The sequence below is a fragment of the Cyprinodon tularosa genome, unplaced genomic scaffold, assembly GCF_016077235.1.
Source record: "Cyprinodon tularosa strain WSP-4 unplaced genomic scaffold, ASM1607723v1 ctg153, whole genome shotgun sequence".
NCBI classification, from domain to species: domain Eukaryota; kingdom Metazoa; phylum Chordata; class Actinopteri; order Cyprinodontiformes; family Cyprinodontidae; genus Cyprinodon; species Cyprinodon tularosa.
This window is the reverse complement of record NW_024038364.1, coordinates 638,078-658,651: the sequence shown is the minus strand read 5'-3', so window position 1 is coordinate 658,651 and position 20,574 is coordinate 638,078. Positions and strand designations below refer to the sequence as shown.

The window sequence follows — 20,574 nt, the reverse complement described above, 5'->3', positions numbered from 1 at the left end:
GCTTTGTCTTTGGTTTTTATTTCATTTTTGAGCATTTAGGTAGTTTAATATTATGTATCTTGTTTGCTTCCTCACTATCGTCCAAAGAAGTTGCTGGATGATTTAAATGAGAAACATAAATCACATAAATACTTTTCTGATGGAAAAGTTCATCCTACAAATGGATGAAATAACACTTTTCTGTTATTTCACTGGTATTTTCCAGGTCTGCGACAAATGTGTACTATTCTTGAATTGCAGTCAGAGGCTGCAGAGAGTCTCTCCAGGGGCCAGGTATATCCCCCAAGCCTCCCGCTGGAATTTATCCTGAAGCTGTTCTATTGGTTTGAGGTAAGGACAACCTGCAGGCCAGTTAGAATCTTCCACTCCAAACTCCGGCATCAATCCTCTGATGGACCTTGCTTTATGTGCAGCTTTACCAACATGTCTATTCTTGCAAAGTTAGGAGCACAAAACGGTTCAAAATGTCTTCATATACATAATTATTAAGGGTTTATTTTAAATTAAACTAGTGGGGTGAGCCCAAATCTTGAAAAACAGCCCCATAATCCCTCTCTACCAACCTTCATATATCCACAACACCGTCTTACATCTGGAAGAGTTATCTTTTGGGATTCCCAGTCAAAGAGACCTGATTCCTCACTACAGACACCGTCTGCCTGCTCTAAAGTCCAGTGGTAAAATATATTACACCAACTGCATCTAACAATTTCCATTTCTTTGCACCAAGGAGTGGTCTGCATGTCTAGGTGCTTGATTTGAGATAAAATGTAGAGAGTAGTCGTCCAAGAAATTAATCAAGTAATAACAAAAAGGTATGAAGAAAAAAGGTTAATCACGTACTGAGTATTGTTCCTGTTGCTTATCATACATAAGCAAAACATAAATATGCAAAAAATTTATTTTTTTTTTTTTACATTTAGGGCGGTTCTATCATACTTTTGTTTTTTTTTTTTGCTTCTTTGTTTTTAATTAGGCAAACCTGTGAACTATCTGTTATGAATCTACAATAATTTACTGATCTATTTTCTAAATAAATGAGGCTGCTTTCTTTTCTTTATTCAATCAGCAGGTAAAAAAAGCAAAAAAAAAAAACAAAAAAAAAAAAAAAACCAGATCCCATAATAAACTTAAAATACAAAAAAAAATGTAATAAATTTTTTTGGCCCCGTGGTACTTTTAGAGAAGACATTCCTGGCTCCCATGATAAACGGTTTGGATTCCACTGCTTAAGTGTAACATGGACTAAATTGAATCAACATTGTTCATTAAAGCCCTCAATATCTACTTTTTCTGTGTAGTTTTAGAGCCTGGTTGAATAATGTAAACTGAAAACAAAAGACTTTCTTGAAATGTTTTTTTTTTTCAGATTCTGGAAAGTTTTACTACAAACATGTTTTTAAACTTGATCAACTTCAATTTTCTTTTGATTTAAACATAATCAGAAAAAAAATCACATGGCCATCCAGTTACTGTTGAATGTAAGCTGAAAAACAGATACCGTGGTGTTTCATTCAGCAGAGGTTATTTTGGAAGTCTGAGGTCATGGAAGTCAACGGCTTTCGGTTCCCAGTGTGAGAGTTCTCTGTTTTAAACATGTTTTAGGCATGCAAAGGATTACTTAACTAGCAGGGTGCAGACCCGAAAGTTCAGAAGGTCAAGGGCCAAAGCTTCGGTTCTGATGATTAATATTAATACTTGTTTAAGACAATTTAGCAAAGGCAAATGAAAAAAGTTCACTGAAACACACAAAGGAAGGCATCATTAAAAAAACAGACTGTTTTTTTCTTTTTAAATGTTTTTGCATATTTGGAAAATATATACTTTAAGAACATTTGAAAAGCAGGATGTTAGTTGTCATACATTATAGCAATAACCTGTATAGAAATGATTATTTTCATCTGCTCAGGGAACAACCTTTTTCATGTTTTGGTATTCCAGCAGGGTACTTCTTCTCTCCAAGACTTATCTCCCAGAATTTTGTGACACCGATGGTTCTGATTACTACTTTAGACTATTTTAAGCCTTGAGTGGTTTGGTTTTGAACTTTTGTTGCTAAGCAATGTTGCCAAAACTCTGCTTATTGGTTAAGAGCTGGCACTTTTTGCCTGGCAACATTACCTGATTGTGTATTCTGGAGACACTGGCAAGAGCCTCCAGTTGCAGAAGAAAAAAAATAGTCTGCCAAAATGGCTCAGACTATGGCATCGATCCTGTTCTGAAGGCCCCTATTTACTCTGGCTTGTCTCTCAATTCATCCAATTCAGATGATGGCACAGTCTTTGACACCTTGAACCACTTAGAAATGAAATAGGTCATTTTATTTTGGATTTTTTTTTTTAGATGAATTCTCTCTTGTATACAAAGAATTTCAGATTTTATCAGGTTAAAAGAGATCCCTTAAACCGATTAGAATGCTTGCCATTAAACCCAAAATCTAAATACTAAACTGATATTTCACTTGAAATAAAAGAAAACAAACATAAAACTATTAGTAAAAAGCCAAACTGTTATTGATATTAAAGTAAGGAGCCTTAGCTTTATTACACCCATTTAAAAATAGGTAAGGAGTTAATTTATTCTCAGACCTTTGATCCAAATCTAGTATGCATTATTGTATTTCATTTAAACAAAAATAATAATAACTATCCTTTACTATACATGTGTATTAGTTGGGGTAAAAAAAAAGCTAAATCACAATATTAATGTTGTAATTGTTGATTTAAAAGTTATTTTCTTAAGGATGTGGAAGATTATCTTTATCTAATGAGTAAAAGGTCACTTCATCAAAACAAAGACCACTCCTTGTGCCATAAAGATATAAGGTGCGTATAATACATTAAGTCTGCAGTTCCTAAAACGACCTGTTGGTGTCGCCCTATGTCATCTTTTCAGGCAGGTGGGCGAGAGGAAGGTCTTACATTTATTGTATCTGATCCGCAACAACAAGCCCATTTATCAAAAATGCATGAGGCGAATGAAATGCAAACAGCAGTCTGATGAACAGGGAAACTTCAGTTCCACTCCCTGATCGCTTCCCGATGAAAACTAGATGGTGGCATCTTTGGCAACTCCTATTAAAAAAAGAAAAGAAAAAGAAAAGAGCCACTTTATGAGGCTCAGTTGTAGAGCTGCTGCAGGCAGGGAGGTCAGCGGATCAAACAGGTGTTTAGAAAATATACGCGCTGGTATTCTTTCTTTAATTTGTAATTTACACCCATTTTTATCTGATTATGCTTCTGGATGGATTTTATTTTTTATTTTTTGTAGATTGTAACACTTTATAAGATTATATATTTAACAGCCTATCTATACATTATGAATAAATTAACCCAAACATATATCCTGCATAGATATGAATCTGATATAGTTGTTTATAATGTGTGATTTGATGGATAAATGTATAATAAAGTCATTATAGTAAAAGTGAGTGTATAGGAAGCTGGTTAATCACAGGCATCCATGCATCTGAATCCTGAGCGGATCCGGGCTGCAGGAGCGGGGACCAGCAGTGCGTGGCTCCCGCATGCCTGCATGTCTCCCCCCCCTCTCCAGCCTTCACCTCGGTCTGCATGGTTCCCAGCTCCGCAAATCCAACTTTTCTGTACATTTCCACGTCACCTGGACGCCAAACATAAATTTGGCATCCTATGCAAATATATGCTGACGTAAAAGATCATGTGGTTTTTGTCGTCGATCCCCCCTATGAGCAACGAGGAGGCTTTTTTTTTTTTCTCCTCTCTACTGTTGTCTTTAGGTTAGCTATGCTACAATCTTTACTGTACCCAGCGCTAGCTATATGCGCTCCGCACCGCACCACTCTGGATATCTGGGAATAATCAACTTCCAGCCCGTCGCTCCCCGCAACTACGCCTCACTCACAGGTAGGGCGCGAGGAAAACTTCTTATTTTCTAACAGCTTTTGGGAAATTTAGACTAAAGTGAGCGAAAAAGTGAAGTTATTAGAGGCGGGTTGTTTTGCAGCCTGACTGACTGACTGGCTCTCCTCTCTCTGCCCTGCCTGCTGCTGCTGCTGCCGCTGCTAGCTCCATCACAGCCTCTCAGAGTGGGAAGCTCCAAATAAGAAATAAAACTGTTTTATTATCGGCTGTCAGGTAACTTTAGTTTGTTTTGCGGGAGCGTTGTTTCGCGTTATATTTAAACGCAGTTGTCAAAGTAGTGAATGCGGTGTTTTTTTTTTCCACGGGTGAATAACTTCTCCCCCCCTCCTCGCGTCCCCCTTAAAGCACCGGTGAAAGTGTCCGTAATAAATTTATTAGCCAGCGGAGCTAACCGCTAGCCAGTTAGCCCCCCGCTAATGACGGGCAGCCCGCTGGAGCTAAAGGGCTTTAGCGTTAGCCTCTCCCCGCGCGCGGCGGCACGAGACGTGGCTGGATGTTATCCTTTCATGTCGCGGGGGGGAATGTTTATTTGTTTTGGTTTGTTTCTTCCTCGCTTTTTCCTCCGAGTGAGCGAGCCAAGTGAAGTAGAAAGAAGAAGAAAATCCCAGCTGTTTTTATTATTTTTTTTAAAGATGACAGTGGAAGCGAGTGGCAGTTCTGGCTGCGGTGTCGGTTCAAGTGTTGCCGCTGTTCGTGGGTTCAAACGGGGGTAGCAGCTAGCAGACAGCCAGTCTGCTTGCCTGCCTGGGTCATCTGAGGTGAAGCAGCCGTCAGCGCTCTCTATGCTTCACTGCTTTTAACACTTTTAAAACACTTAAAGCTGCTTCGTGTACTTTACTTTCGACTTGCTTTAAAATAAAAACAACTTTCTCCGACGTCAGTGGGTGTTTTTATTTATATAAATATAGACGAAAGGAGAACTGTAGTTTGGTTTGATGTGAAACTGCTTCACGCGCGCATTAAAAACCCTCGTTTCTTACGTTAGCCGGACTGTTTGGACACATTTAAGTGGGTAAAGTTTGTTGAGTAATGCTTTAGTGTGAAACATATAATCGCTGGTTGGTTTGGCTCAGAAGGCTTGCTGCCTGTTTGGTGAGCAGACGCTGACTCCGAGCCAAGGACCGACTCACTGACTGACTGCTTTTTCCTCTGGTTTACATTGAGGGCAGGCTGAAGTAGCTGCAGTGAGTATTTTAACTGTTTCGTGTAACAAAGTATGTGTTTTTTTTTTATTATTAGAATTTAAAAAATGACATAAAAGGCGTTTTAATGAAACAAACTAAACTTTTGCATTCAGCTTTGCTTTAATTGAGGTTTTATATTAAAACAGGGGAGCTTCAAGGAAGTTTTCAAAGGGGGGGGGGGCAGATGGGGGGGCTATTATTATCCCTTTATAGAGCAACTTACAGGTTTGATCTAGAAGCACAAGATCTATATCTAAGATACTGCTGCATGGCTGTACGTCTTATTTTTGCATTTCACCCATTAGATGAGCCTTTGAATCATGTATTACCTACTGGAAATTAAGTTGAAATAAAAAGTTAACAAGAAAAAAAGGTAAAAAGTTAATTAAACACCTAAAAAGAGAAGTTTAATAAGCTAATAAGCCTAGTAAATTATATTTAGGTGTATAAACTAAAAATTGTAAGTGCTAGTATGAGCATTAATGCCTATGTTGGACCAAATAAAAAGTGTTTCTTTCACTCTCTGAGTGAATTTCTTATTGAAGCACTTTTGTTATTTTTCTCATTATATTCAGGCAATTAATTTTTGCCATAAAATAATAATGTTACACAGGTATTAAGGTCTTATCCTGGATATCAATAACACTATTGGCTTGAAATTTTGATTTTCAAAGGATTTCACTGAGTGCCCTATAAATGTTTAATTGTTTTTATCTAAGTTAAGAGCTTCATATCACAACAGGTCATTTAACTAAACAATCTAACATCCTATGGTGGACCATCTCCCTTTTAGTGATCATAATAAATGTAAATTGGTTTGTGATAAACATGTTATCTATCCTAAAATCATTAGAATAAAGCAACATTTCAATAATTCTTAAGGGAAACTTAAAAATAAATCTTATTTTATAACCCCCACTTTTAATGAAGGCAAAAACTATATAAACATGACTATAATTCCACACAAAAAAATCAGATCTGCTTCACTAAGATACATGTAAAACTTTTTATTATTTATTTATTGTTTTATTTTCTGATAGCCACAGCTAAGATCAGGCGTTCGTTGCCCTCGGGGTGGAGCGTTGCAGCTTGCTGAGTTTAGCGCTGTTGCTAAATTTATTAAAGCTTTATACAAACTTAGGTTCTTGTGTTGACACAGGAGCTGGCTCAACCACAAGTCTTATGACATTCTCAACGTTTGATGTATTCATTTATAGTAAACACTTTATAACATGCGTCCGGTGGCTTTCTGCATGACACAATAGGGGGGTAGACTAGCTTAATGGACCAAAGAACAAAAATCTTAGGTAAGATTAGAATACATAATTAGTGAGCTTTGTTTTCCAAGTGAAGCATTTAATATTGTCAGCTTTATTGAATAAACTGTTGAATGACTAATCAGTATCCTTTAATATTCCTTTATATAGCGCTGTATAGTTTTTAGTGCCTTATAGAGGAGATGGATTCCTCACAACTTTGCTATCAGCCTGTTAGTTGACCTAAAAACTGCATAGAAACCAGAATGATGTAAGGCTCCTCTATTCTAATGACTGTGCCTATAGTCAAACTTTCCCTTTTTCCACGTTCGCCCCCTCTGCGCACAGTATGTTCTCTGACCTAATTTCCTACCCAAAATCTTGTTACATAAAATCATGAATAATTAGGAGCAGCTCGCTCGCATGCTGGTCCAGGCCATATGCAGTGACGTGGTTGAAAATAGAAATGCAGTTGTGACCCACCAATCTTTTTTTTTCTCCGGACAAACCAAACCAGTGGAGTTTCTGAGCTCTAATTCATCCGAGACCTGGTTTGACCTGCTGCCGTTTGAAGGACATGCAGGCGGAGGATTTCTGTCAGGCTCAGACGAACAGGTGTGCAAACTGAATTTGGGCAGGTTTTACCCTCCACAACATTCCTGACAGTGTGACTGAAGTGTGTCTTGGCTCTTGGAAATCATTGGAGAGGCTTGTATTTGGCAGCAGCTCCTCCTCTTCCTCTTCTCTCCCCTCTTTCTCTCTCTCTTTCTCTCTATACTGCCCGGTGACAGCGTTACCATTCACCTCCGCTGTATGGCTCGTGTTCAAAGTGTGTCAGATTTTTTTTTTCTCCCTCCCCTTCTTTTTAATATTATCTTCCTCTCGCCGGTTCTGGTCCATAATCACATTTCCTCTCCCATTGACCGACTTTTTTGTCTCATATTTCACTGCCATTGTATCGGTGCCGTGTCAGGCTTTTTAATCCTATGATATGGATGCAGGGATCAGTCGGTCATGCTGCCAGTCTCAGAATCAGAACGCGCTCACTTGCTCTTTGGCTGCGATTTTTTTGTCACAAACGCCAAGACACACACACACAAACCATGCAACCCCCACATGCCCTTTCCTTTCCTCACTACCATTCACACACGCTGCCGCTCCTTTGACACGTGCATTTTGCCAATTCTTAGGAAGTGCAGCTGTGATTCGCTGCTGCCACCTGACCTGCCACCCTAAATGTGCAAACCCCTACGCATAGGAACCTACACACAAACCCCCATCTCCCTCCTGTTACAGTAGGCTCTCATTTCACCATTTAGTCTCTTCAAATATATTTTTTTTATCACGGAAAACTGCAGCTCTGATTGCATTTTTTATTATTATTATTTGTGGCAATGTAAAAGACCCTATTCGGGGTTTGTGTTGCCCTCAGTGGTATTCAGTCAGGAGGGCTCATAAGAGCCATAAGAGCCTTGCACACATTCACACATACACTATCCGGCTGCTAATATCACATGCACTCTTTGTTGCGCTAGTAAATTGCTATTTATTTCTTATACACACACAACAAAAGCATGCACGACATCTGCATCATGCACACACATGCCCAGCCCTTTCTGCCCTCATGTCACCCTTTACACTCAAACATACAAGTATTTCCAGTGCTATGGTTGCTTCATGGGAATACTGTGTGTTTTGGGAATGAGAGTATGAGCTTTGCCAGGTTGTGTGTGAATGTTGTGATGATTTAGTGTGTGTGGGAAGTGAGTCACTGAGGGACCTGGGTTAGCCAGAAATCGGTGTGTGTGTGTGTTGGTGTCCACCGTGCCTTCCTGCTGGAGCTCTCAGAGGGGGAAACTCAACGCATGCACCGGCCCTATCGGATCCACGTTGCTGCTTTTGAACCGAGTCCGCCTCCCGCCGCTGCTGCACTGCAAAAACGATCAAGAAATGAGCACAAATATCTTAAATTAGGTGTATTTAGCCTTAATTTGAGGAGGTAAATAAGATAATTTGCCAATTGAAAGAGTATTTTTAGTCTTAAAGTAAGATAATTAGATAATATGCTCTTGAAAAAAGACAATGCAATTGTTTTTTTCTTATTCTAAATGTAAATTGTCTTGTTCCATTACCAAAGTGTCTCCCTTACTTCCTAATTTCAAGAAAAAATGCACTTATTGCAAGAAAAAATGACTTATTTAGATTTCAATTTTTTGCAGTGTAGATGTTATGGGAGCTAACTAACAACGGGGAAGCAATTTCACCAAATTTTTTATTTATTTATTTTTTTACCATACCAAAAAGAGAGAAAAAAAAAGTCTGTTCTTTGTGGGGTGAGAATAAAGAATAAAGTAATCCTTATCCCTGCTTCCTTGGAGCTAAATTGGAAATCTCTTTCAAGGATTTTTATTGGTTAATCATGTTTTTGTCCTCGCAAAATTTAACAAGGCTCCCATTTTGTTCTCCGGAGTTTTTCTTTCGCCCTTTAAAGATCTGAGAGTTGTGTGGATGCTTTAATTTCACACCATGAAATCAAATTCTTAAAAGTTTTCTATTTTTTTTTTTTTTTTGTTGTAAAAGAGTTTGCGCCTCTATTTATTTCAGTCGTAAAAAAAAGGCTTTCTACCAGGATTCAGTAATTTTCCAACTTGGACATGCTTCTGTAAGGCATGAATCCTTTCCTCTGTTTTCATGGTTGCTTATTTAAAAAAAAATATATTCTCTTGAGAAAGTGGGACCTTTGTTGCTCTTATGGGAAGACTACTGCATACAAACATGCGACAGGTAGTTTGGATGCTAAAATCTTTGATTTTACAGTCACAGCTGTAAATACCAGTTGTCAAATGAATCCATTCCCTCTGAATCAGTTCTGTTTCTCATCTTTTTTTGAGGTCATAGAAGCAGCATCCTGGCAATGGTTAAGGTGTATAAAGAAACAAAAAAGGCATGAAATAATTAACTTGTTCATTGCTGAAGAATAAGACAAATTCAGCCTATATTTGAGTACTTATTGGGAAACATCCCATTTAGAAATAAAATGAAATCACGTGTGTACTCCACTTACAGGCTGCATTTTTTCATCTAACCCGTTTTGCCGGTACTTTTCTTCTCCAACAGCAAGGTCAGAAGGATTTCTTAGCAATGTCTTCACTCCACAGGTGAACCAATTCTGTGTTTGTTTGGCCTCATGATATGCTAAAAGACAGCATAACAAATTTTTTCAATTTTTTTTGGCAGAGTTAAGAAGATTTGTATTCATCCTTCTTTATAATCTGCTGATCTATAGAGGAGTCTTAATTTCCATGCAGTCTTTAGTGGTTTTTTTGAGCCTTTGGAAGATGTAGAGGCCCAGAGCATCACAGATCCTACTCCGTCCTTATGAGTAGGCATCCTTAGTTAAACGTTTAGTCCACAAGGGGTTGTGTTTGGCATAAAGCCCTAACACTAATCACAAGAATATACAGTATGTTTGTCTCCGTGGTTTAATTGTTTTCATGCCTTGAATGCCCTCTTGTCCAGAATCCATTGGTGCAGGTCTTTGCTGTTGCTTAGAAATTTGCTTAATACATGGAAATGGACACTAGCAGCAACATTTACTCCTTTCATACTTGACGAAAAACCCATTTAAACCTAGGAACAATTGGCTTTATTGGCAGTGGGAACAGCTCCCTGACGTGGGTCTACCCGAGTCAAACGACTCGGCAAGCCAGGCCTAACAAGCTGAAGAAACTCTGTTTACATACGATAAACAAGGCACAGCTCTGGTAAGAGATATTCGAACTGATATAAATAATAAAGAATACTGAATACGCCCTGGCTCCCGTCCATGTTGCTGTCCATTATTTACTTCACAGATTTCCGTTGCACTGTTAACATCAGCAATGCTCACCCTGCCTGATGCCATCATCAGACACACAGTGGTGGCGAACAGTAGCCATGCAGCTTTCCAGCAGGGTGTCAGAGCCGATTGTTAGCAGGTCAGTCCGGTTTTTCAAAACCGGGGGATTCACAGGGAAAGCGACCTTAAGCCGGGCATACGCCGTACGTTTTTTTTTTGTGTTTGCCCTTTTTGGGCCGATTCTCCAGTGGTGATAGAATTTTTCGATTTTCAGCCTGATCATGCGTTGTGTAGTGTAAAGGGGGTAACGAGGGGCGAATAGCCTCTCACGACCACCTCCCGATCCGTCGGCTGTCGTAAAAACGCATCAGAGCTTCGGGCCACAATATTGCACAGCGTATGCGTGGCTTTAGACTTCCTGTTAGTCTGTCGGCAAATCCACCTAAAGCGTATTGCTGCCACATAAAGGGCTGAAGTGAAAAAGCAAGTGTCTTATTGTTGTTAATTGTTGCACGACCAACAATTGATTGAGTTTGCATTTTTCTTTATTTGGGATCATATTACAGACGCAACTAATTATCCATCCCTAATTTGGTAAGACACAAATTAGAACCCTATAGCATGTAGCGACCTCTAAACGCAGAGGTTTATGATGCATTTCACCTGCACTGCCTAATAAATAACTTCCCATTATGTCTAAAGGTAGTTGACCTCATGGCAACAAAGATTGGACAATTTATTGCGCTTCTTTTATGGCGCCCTCCCTTTTTTCTCTACCTTCCCTCCCATCCTACTCTCTCTCAAACCATGTTTGCAGCTCATCCAGCTGCAAGTAAGCGAGAGAGAGCAAGACTTGAAGCTCATTTTTGACGAAGGAACATTTTGTACAACATACTTTAAAAAAAAACTATGACAAGCTGTTTCCACAGCATTTATGCTTTCTTCATTTTCAGTGTTGATCTAATCTTTAAACTTCACAGCTAATATTGACTATATTATATATTTTTATTCCATCTCCTTAGAGTAGCACTTAAAAGATCATACTTTGTCTTTTGGCTGTTTTTATCTGACAAAGTCCAAGTCAGTGCCTATTATAGTGTGTAGAGTTTATTAAAGCTACAGTGTGTAATAATTACAGGCATATAAAGTCAGAAATTTAATATATTATACATAACTATGTTATTTATCATCACCTATGAGCTCAGCCTTTTAACCATAATATTTGCGCTGCCTTAGAATTCGTTATTTATAATTACATAGGAGCGGGTCTCGCAGCCATGGAGGCTGACATCTTTGCGCTACGGCAAGCGCAGAGGCAACAAACTAGCGATTGCGAGATCTCCCATGACGCTCAAAAATAACTACGGCAAGTTGAGAGAGATGAACTGAGACGGTACTGAACAGTAGATGGCAGTATTATGCCTGAGAAGCGTTTAGTCTGCCTGAAACCAAAGAAGAAGAAGAAGCAGGTATACTGCGCCTCAGTAACAAGAAAGGTGAACAAAGGCGGCAGGCGTGAGTGACTTTGCAAACTGTTTGGCACTGTGTGGCCAAACATCAGACGAATGGAGGATCATGCCTACTCTGTATCACAACGAAAAGCGGCGGACACCGAACCCCCGTCATCTAAGAAGCGGAAACACGACGAGAATAAACGCAAGCGTGACAAGAAACGACAAAAAACACGGATCAACATTGGCACGGCATTTACACGATGGAAGTCACTGATGGAGGAAAAAGGTTTTCAAAGTGACGCTCAAGTTGCCAGTTTTCTCTTGGACAGGTAATTAATCCTACACACACAATTGTCTAATATCACTGCAGTTTTTGGAGTACAGGATGCTCAGACCTGTCTAAAACAATAACATGCTGCGGCGTGATGATGCTGTTCCTCTCCAGTATACTTATTCAGCAACGTCCCTGACGTTTCATAGGTAATGATTCAGTAATTTTCTGTAAAATAATTTTCTGGATATATACCTCGGTTACTTCTCTCCGGCTCCTTTGGAGATCTTCAAGCGTTTCCTCCTCTGCTCTCACCCCGCTGGCACCCCTCTCTCGCCTGGCCCTAGCTGCACGGCCTCCCTGCCTTCGCCCTCGTCCTCTCCCTCTTCCTCGCGTTGTAACCCCCGTGCCACCAAAATGACTTGGACTCTGTAAACGGGGAATATATATTCTTCCAGCGAACACAATCTCGCTGTTAAACTAATGACTACCATTACTTCGTCTGTTTATATCACCATGCAAAGCAGCTCACCAAAACGTCACAACGATGTAGAAAAAATAACGGGTATATTTATTATCTTAAGTCTACATGAAATCTATACCCTACACAGACTAATGAAATACTATCTGTAAAATTATCTATGTAAACAAACCTCATCACTTGAGAGGGTAGGTGATGTGGACGTCGTGGAAGAAATTTTGTCCCGTAACGCTCGCCGTACTGTTGGGGGGGAGAAGCGGTGGGGGGGAGATGTTCATGTTGCTGCGGTCTGCAGTCTGACCGCTAGATGTCGCTGAAAATTACACACTGTAGCTTTAAGTTCAACCTTTTGGGCTTAGATTGTAGTTAGATAGCTGATAAGAACCCCACAGCTCCTCATACAGTGGTTGCAGGTAAAAAGAAATGTAATGTGTGCAGAGGTGGTAGCACAGATTTCTATAGTTTTTCCTTGACACAAATGTCGTTCTCAATCATGGCCGCTATGGTTCTTTTAGAAATCGCTGAGACTTTAATAAGAGTATGTTTATATAAAGTTCATCTGATTTCATTTTTCCAGCAGAAGGGGGTAATTAGATTTTTTTGTGCCTTTCTGTGAAATACTTCTGCATGAACTCTGCATTTGCAGTGGGTTACTTTCCATTCAGCGCTTTCTGTTGTGTTGTGTGATTTGATAACTGAATACATTTAATGAAACAGATTTCCATTTTTCAGCTTCACTGATCAACATCTTCGTCACCAAAAGCTCTCTTCTCTTTACGCCCCGTGTGTATAAAGCTCTGGGACAAATGTAATCTGTTTTGTATGGAAATGGCCGTGTGGAAGTGTTTCCATTTGTTGAGGATGTGTGTACATTTTCACAGTGGTTGACATCCATATAACAACCACATGATCGGTGAAAAGGAATAGGAGTGCACATTTCTGCGCTTTTGTGTTCACACATAGTTCCATGAATGAAAATGTGAAGCTTAATGCATCTTGTTGCAGATCTCCATCTTTGATCCTCTCAGTAGTGGAGAGTTGCGGTCAGTGATTCAGACTGAGGGATTCTGAGTGGTTCAGCTCAGAGATGGTTTTATTATTGATTTATTGCCAAGCTCTACTCAAGAGGTTGATATGCATCTTTAATAATCCTCTGAAAGCCCATTTTCATTTACAAGACAGCTTTGAAGCGAACATTTGAGTTTAACAGGCTGCCTGAGCAGCTCAAAGGTGCTTTATTTGGAAGTACCTCAGAGCTGAAATGAAATGTTTCAGACCCACATATTGAACAGAACAGCTGTAACTCATGATTGTCTCTTCCATTATACATCTGGGTTACTGTAAATGCAACCACTGTGTCATATCAGTGCCTTAATGACGATTTCAAGAGTAAGAGATAACCCTGCATCAACCACATCTGATCTGACACATGATGGGATTCCACTTTTTTTCCCCTGGGTCCTTATCGTATGCATTGACCTTTATTCAATTAGTGCTGAATAATAGCTATAGGGATGGGAATGTTTATTCATTCTAATGTGTTCTAGTAGCTTGTTATCTACAGACCGCCTCAGGAAGCAGCAGGAAACATTAACTAAAAACAATGTTTAGCAAAAATAAGTTCACATTTTAGGGAATTTTGGATTCAGAATGGAAAATGTTAAGTTTGCTTTACATTCACGCGTCATGGGTTAAAAGCAAACTTGACTTTGATGGTAAGAAGAGGAATGCAAATAAGTTATTTACCAGCCCAGATAAGACAAACTCTGCTGTGGGTGTGTGCCTGTCAGCTTTGAGCTTTGAAAAGTGATTTATATTAATTCAACATGAGAGTGAAAAATGCGTCTTTTTTTTATTATTCGTCTGCAGCACAAGAGGTATAGAAAGCTGGTCCCTGTCGAGCCCTGCAGGGAGTTGTGTGACTGGGAAACAAACCGGCAGTAAACCCGCCGTCCTCCACATGATGAATCGTCCGTCCGGGCCAATCACTGACAAATGTGTCGCCTTGTTTTTGAGCTGTTGCTGCCGTGTGTCCCCTCTGGGCCAATCAGTTTAACATCGATCTGTAGCTCAGTGCCGCCCACTGCTTCATCAGCCGCATCTGAAACAGCATGGAGGAAGGTACATGATTTTGGAGAGCGGAACGTGTAGGAAAAAAACATATTATAAAGTGATTGGACACATGGCCAGTATGAGTGATGCTTTAGTAAGTATGGGTCAAATGTTTCCTGTTGGTTTCTGTATCTTTTAAAAGAAAACTTAAACAACAATGTGGGGATTGAAAATTGAGTTGGAAGTGAGAAAAATCACATTCTGATAAATAAAAAAAGATGGCTCATTTTTATTGACGATTGATGTGGTTTAAAAAAGTTATGCTCTAAAAGATGTTAAAACTAGTATGGCATTGACATTTGTATTTACAGAAAATAAAATACATTTTAAAGATTAAAGCAACATTTTCCTTCTGCTGCTTTTATGATGAATATTTATGGTACAGTAAATATGTTCAAATTATTTCAGTTAATACGTATAGCATCAATTCATACATGGAATCTCAAGGCACTTTACAGATACAGTTCTTTAGATAATGCAGTCAGATTGGTTCAAAGCTTTGTAAGGAAAATCATCTGATTGCATGGAGTCATTGAGTTTGCAGAATTGGCTCCTTTTGGATCAGTTTCATGGGGATGGTAGACATTCGCTTGCATTGTGTCGTTTACGTCAATCCTTTACAACGAGGATGCATTCAGTGACAGAGAGATGCAGGCAGTGTGAGCGACCTTTTGCTGAGGCTGAAGAGGAGTTCAAGGAGAGAGAAGAAAAAATGCAAGAGCAATATAGAACTACTGATCTATAAACACTTTCTATGTTAAAGAAGATAACGGATTAACTAGCTCCACAGGTGGCTCTCTCGAGAAAAGAAACTGTTTAGCAGATGAGGTCTGAGCTAATTGGCATGCCAAAATAAATGACAGAGAGAAGATACAGTTGCACCCCTTTCCTATTTGCTAAAAGATTGTTTAAACTTGTAAAAAAATGTCTTTTAATGGCACCGGGAACTGACCTGTGTCGACCCATGTCAAACGAATCTGCAAGTAAGTTAAAATCACCTTCAAACAGCTCAGATCAGCATACAGAGGGAGCACTAGACCCACGTCGACCCGCTAATTTATGTGATATCCTTAAAGGCACACTATGCAACATTTTTCAGTTAATTAATGTGTTCCATAACGTTATGGATGATTAAATGAGTCATTTCAGGTTGAACAAAGGTATTCTCGGCCGCCCTGGTGGTCTGTGGGGGAAATACCGCACTTGCAACTGCAGGAGCACCGACCCGCACCCACAGGCTCAGAAGTCTCGTGAGAGTCAGTCTTGCTTTACGGCGAGAACTGCTACACCCCCCAGTTAAAAGCATTCTCGTTGCTAGCACAGTGGCAATCTTTGTGCAGTTATGCTACGTTCACGCAGCAAAAGCAGCAAAATCGCGTCTGCTGATTCCTTTTTGCTGCTTGTACCAGTTAGTTCTGACGCGCGGCTGAAGCAGCTTTGCTGCTCTGGCTGTGCGGTGCAAAAGTGTGTCTGAGGCGCATTGGGCGGAGCTTCACTATCCTTTCTCTGCCTTGCAGCTATATTTGCTGTGATCAGTGGGAATAAAGTAGTTTTAATTTGTGTTTAAGTGAGAAAATACACCTGAAAACGTAATCAGTGCAGTCAGTTCATTCAGATTATTATCCTGCCTTCAATATTTTTTCTGTCGGAGCCACTCAGACCCCCACATACCAGGGATGCGCCGACAGTATGGATCCCTTCATCAGCAGCGGTTCACCGCGGCAGCTGGTAGGTGTTTTTCATCTAAATAATCCAAACTGCATATTCTGCCGGCAGATTTCTGCATTTTAAGTTAATTTAGGCGTCAATAAACTGTTTAGGAGGAGTGATCATCAGCGCTGTGTCTCTCTCCCTGCGCACCCGACACGCTGCTTCAGCTGCTCAGACGTGCTGCGCCTGGTGCTCAAAACGAGCCGCGGGACCTTTTGCTGCGCCTTGACGCGCGTCAACCATTGACTTTGCATGTAAACTCGCTGCTTCTGTCGCGCCAGCTACGTCCAGTGTGAACGCAGCATTAGTCATTCGCTGCTAAGCTCAAAACAACCGCGCCTGGCTTGACGGAGAAACCAGGAGAACAGCTGAGCATATTTACGACAGTGCACTTTTACTTTCGCCCTCTGGGGGGAGCCTCGCTGGAAAATCAACACCGGTTGCATAGTGTACCTTTAAGTGCAACATATGTATGTCACAACATTACGCCAGTTGGGTCTGATATAGAAACATAGGCCACGCAGCTTGCCAACAGGTCGTTAGGCCCAGGTTTTTTTCCGCCAAATGGGAAATGAGCTAACTACCGATTATTATTGAGTCAAACTTTGTTTGAAAATCCCATGTTAACCCATTCATTTCAATGGGAAACAAGCTTACAAATATCACGATACAAACTGTGTCCATATGTTTTGGAGACAAACGGGACTAAGCATTGAAAAACAGGTTCAACTCTATCATCTATATTCGAAGGTGTTGATGGCAGCAGCCCAGCTGACATTTCTCTCCAGGATGGTGTCGCAGCCAAATAGGAAAAGACCAGATAAAACCACTATGACAGGAAAAGCACAGAGAAGAAGTTAGATTAGACAAATACCCCTGATTTAAAGGATAGTGATTAAACAAAGAATGATGAAAAAATGGTCACTATGTCCTCCAGGAGTCTAACCCTTTAGCAGCATAACTATCTCAGGATAACCACAGCCACTCTAACAAAGTTCTTTAAATAACTTTAAAGAATGCAGAATATAATAAACCGATTGACCACAAACTAAATACAAAAGAGCCATGCTGACAACACTTGTGTGGAAGCTACTAACTATAGAAGAAGTTTGCTATGGTGCTACTGGTGAGGCGTTTATAAAAAAATTCAAGAGAAAATGGTATTTTCCATGGATGGTGTTCCTTTTTCCATGGGTTCTACTTCAGCCGGCTCCTCTCCACTTAGACCAATTTACAAATGTTCCATTTCTATTTTCTTTTCGTACCAGCTCTGCAGCAGATCTCATTGTGAAAGAGCATCGCTGAATGTGATGTGACTGCTGTTTTATGGTTGGCCTGACTATAGCCAGCTGTATTGAGTCTTTTAAGAGAAAAGCAACTGCCATTTTCCAAGTTGTCTTCAGGCAACTGCAATTCAATTGTTGAACTCTTGCAGTTGTCAAGGTTTTCTTTGCATCACAGGAGATTGCAAGATAAATGTTCAATCTGGGAAGCGGCTTCACAGCATTCCATGCAGGGTCCAGCAGATTCTGCAACAGCTTCTTCCCCACCGCCACCAGACAGCTGAACTGTTGAAAAAACCCTAAATCATGTGATAGACTCTGCATCACACTGATAACACCAAACAAACCACATATATTTAATGCTCTGAACTTCCATATCAATGCGTTTTTGCACCATGTTTTTTTTTCTCCCAAACTGTTTACATTTGATCACTGCTGCACTCTATAAAATGTTAATATTCTGAAAACTGTACAAAACGAAATTTAAATATAACAAATTATTCAATTTATTATTGTTGAATAACAATTTAACAACAAAAGTTGTCTAAGTCTCGAAATCACTATCATGTACTCTGGCTTTTCAAACTTCTATGTTAGTAGCTAACTGATTAAATTCAAAGGCTTACCAATTGAATTATTGCATCCTGTTATATTTTGTTTCTGTGTTTTATACTTCCTGTTTGCTCCATTTAGGAGTTAACTTTCAGAAAGTTAGCATTTCCCCTGTGGGGGTAAGGAAAAAGAGCAAGTGTGAAAAAGTGCAGAAATATATAAGATACCAAGTGGGATAAGGTACGATTAGCGCCTCGAATACAATATCAACGTTAAAGTTGGCTTAAGCGGAAGCTAGAGACTAAGAAGCAGGCAAGTTGGGATGCATGATTAACTACTGCCAGCAGATGGTGAGTATTTACAGTAGTGTTTATGTTTATGGATGTGCTCCAAAAACGTAAAACTTTTTTTATTGTTGAAAAACAACTAAGCAAACACTATAAGACAAATTCTTGGCTTATTTAAATGCAAACACATGTGTTTTGTTTAATAGACATAGCTTTATGGCAGCTGACGTGTGCAGCAACGGGTGGGGGAAGGGCAGCCTTTTAATTCTCCTTAATGCAGTTGAAAAAGCCCTCTTCCTTTCAGCACTTCTTCTGTTTTTTCATTAAATAGGAAATGATTACTTGGAAAAACCTTGACACCCTGACACCTGTACGTATAAACCAATTAAAACAAAAATGAACAGATTTTTATTCCAATATAGAGGAGGTGAAAATTATTTTAAATATATGCAAAGCACACTGTAGAGGTGTCACTTTGACATACATTACCCAATATCTCTAAAAAGTAGCCACATATTTTTCTGTTTAATGCCATCAATCATCCAGTGAAAGGAGGTGTCACTCCCCCCCCTCCCTAATTTTTAAAGCAAAGCACTTCAAAAACAGATGTTTGTTACCGCTGCTTACATTATTTCTTTTTAAATCTCCAAAAAGTCATTTTTTATTCATGAAGAGAGAAAAGACTGCTTATTTTCTCATTAAAGCCTGCAGTGTGTGTGTGTGTGTTTCTCAATTACTAAACACATGAGTGACCAGCACCACTGATGGGCTCATCAGACAAAAAAAAATAAAAATACACCCAAAAAACAACCCATCTTAGATTAGTTTCCCTCCACCCCTGAATTGCGAATTGCTAAAGCACCCCCCCCCCCCACCTCAAGTCTCCTTGTCTGGATCGTTAATTTAAATCTTGTTTCAAACCCTCATTTATCCAGAAAAAGCTCACTGAGCACAGTTGCCCCTTTTTCATCAGCGTCCTCATTGATATTCATATGTTTCCTCATGTTCACACCTGGGGGCTGCCCGCAAACACTACCGGCCAGATTCATGTGGCCAGCAGAACATCAAGCTGCTCTGTGTACGAGAACTTTACATTTTTAATGTATTTTCTTTTCTTTTTTTTTAATCTTTTATGACCGTCTCAGCTGGTCCCGCTTGTAGACTGCAACTTCACGGACGATGGGCTCCCTTTCCAAATCGCCTCGGCCTTGCTACGCGCTCTTTGTCTCTGTTGTTTTTCGACGGCAAATCCAGAGCAGGCAGCCTTAAAACCGCTCAAATGAAGTGAAACCCTCAGCTGCGAGCAATAATGAACAGGTTAACAGTGTAGCAAGAAAATTAAATGAGTTTCCCACTTTCTCTGTAGCACCACTCTGAGACCATGTAAATCTCACAGTCAGATTTGGCTTTACTTTTTTGATTTTAGTCCATTTTTTTTGTGTTTCATATGCTGGCAGAGGGAAAGCTAGAAAACACCATCTTAATGCTGCCTGCATGTCAAGAGGTGAGGCTTGTGACCACTTTAACACCTTGTTTTCAACACGACTCTCTGTGAAACTGATGTCAGCTCGTGCTGTCTGTCAAAGTCTCCCTTAAACATATTTTGGAGTGCTCTCCTACATCTTCCACCAGACTGCTCTTGATGAGGAGAAATGATCCCTTCGTGTAGCTGAATAAGAGGCGCAATATTCCTAAAAATTTATTCTTTTTTTACTTTCTTTAAGATGTTCGCACCCCTTTTTGTGAGCTTTAGCACCTGGTCCAGGAAATCCTTTGTCATATGACGGTATCAGTGTTGCCAAAGTTCAAAACAACTTGCTTTTCTTTGTGGTATAGGTTCAATAAGGAGTTAGAAACTATTTTTAGGTCCATAATTGGATTCTCATGGTCCACCACTTCCAAAAGAGGCTCTATTGGATTGAGATCTGATTTCAGTGGAGACCTTTTAAGTACAGTGCACTCGTTGTCATGCTGAAGAAAGCCGTTTTAGGTGATTGTGACACGATGCATTATCCTGCTGGAAATAGCCAGCAAAAGATGAGTACACTGTAATGACAGAGGAACAGACGAGTTCAGGAGCAATACTCGGGTTAGCTGTGGTGTTTTATCCATTTTTATGTAGCAGCAAGGAGACTGCCAAGAAAATATCTTGTATACCATAACACCAGCCTGGTCGATGGACACCCCTGAAATGGGTCCATGCTTCCGTGCCCTATCTAAGTCTAACCGTACGAACTAAATGTT

The 20,574-nt window shown here is 39.9% G+C and overlaps 1 long non-coding RNA gene across 1 annotated transcript in view; it reads left to right on the top strand.

The window, feature by feature from the left end:
* Positions 1-3,555: 3,555 nt before the first annotated feature.
* LOC119779904 overlaps positions 3,556-20,574 on the top strand; it is a 121,771-nt gene continuing 104,752 nt past the window's right edge. Inside the window, exon 1 of the long non-coding RNA XR_005280308.1 lies at positions 3,556-3,884. This is a non-coding gene — a long non-coding RNA (uncharacterized LOC119779904). The remainder of the gene's footprint in view (positions 3,885-20,574) is intronic.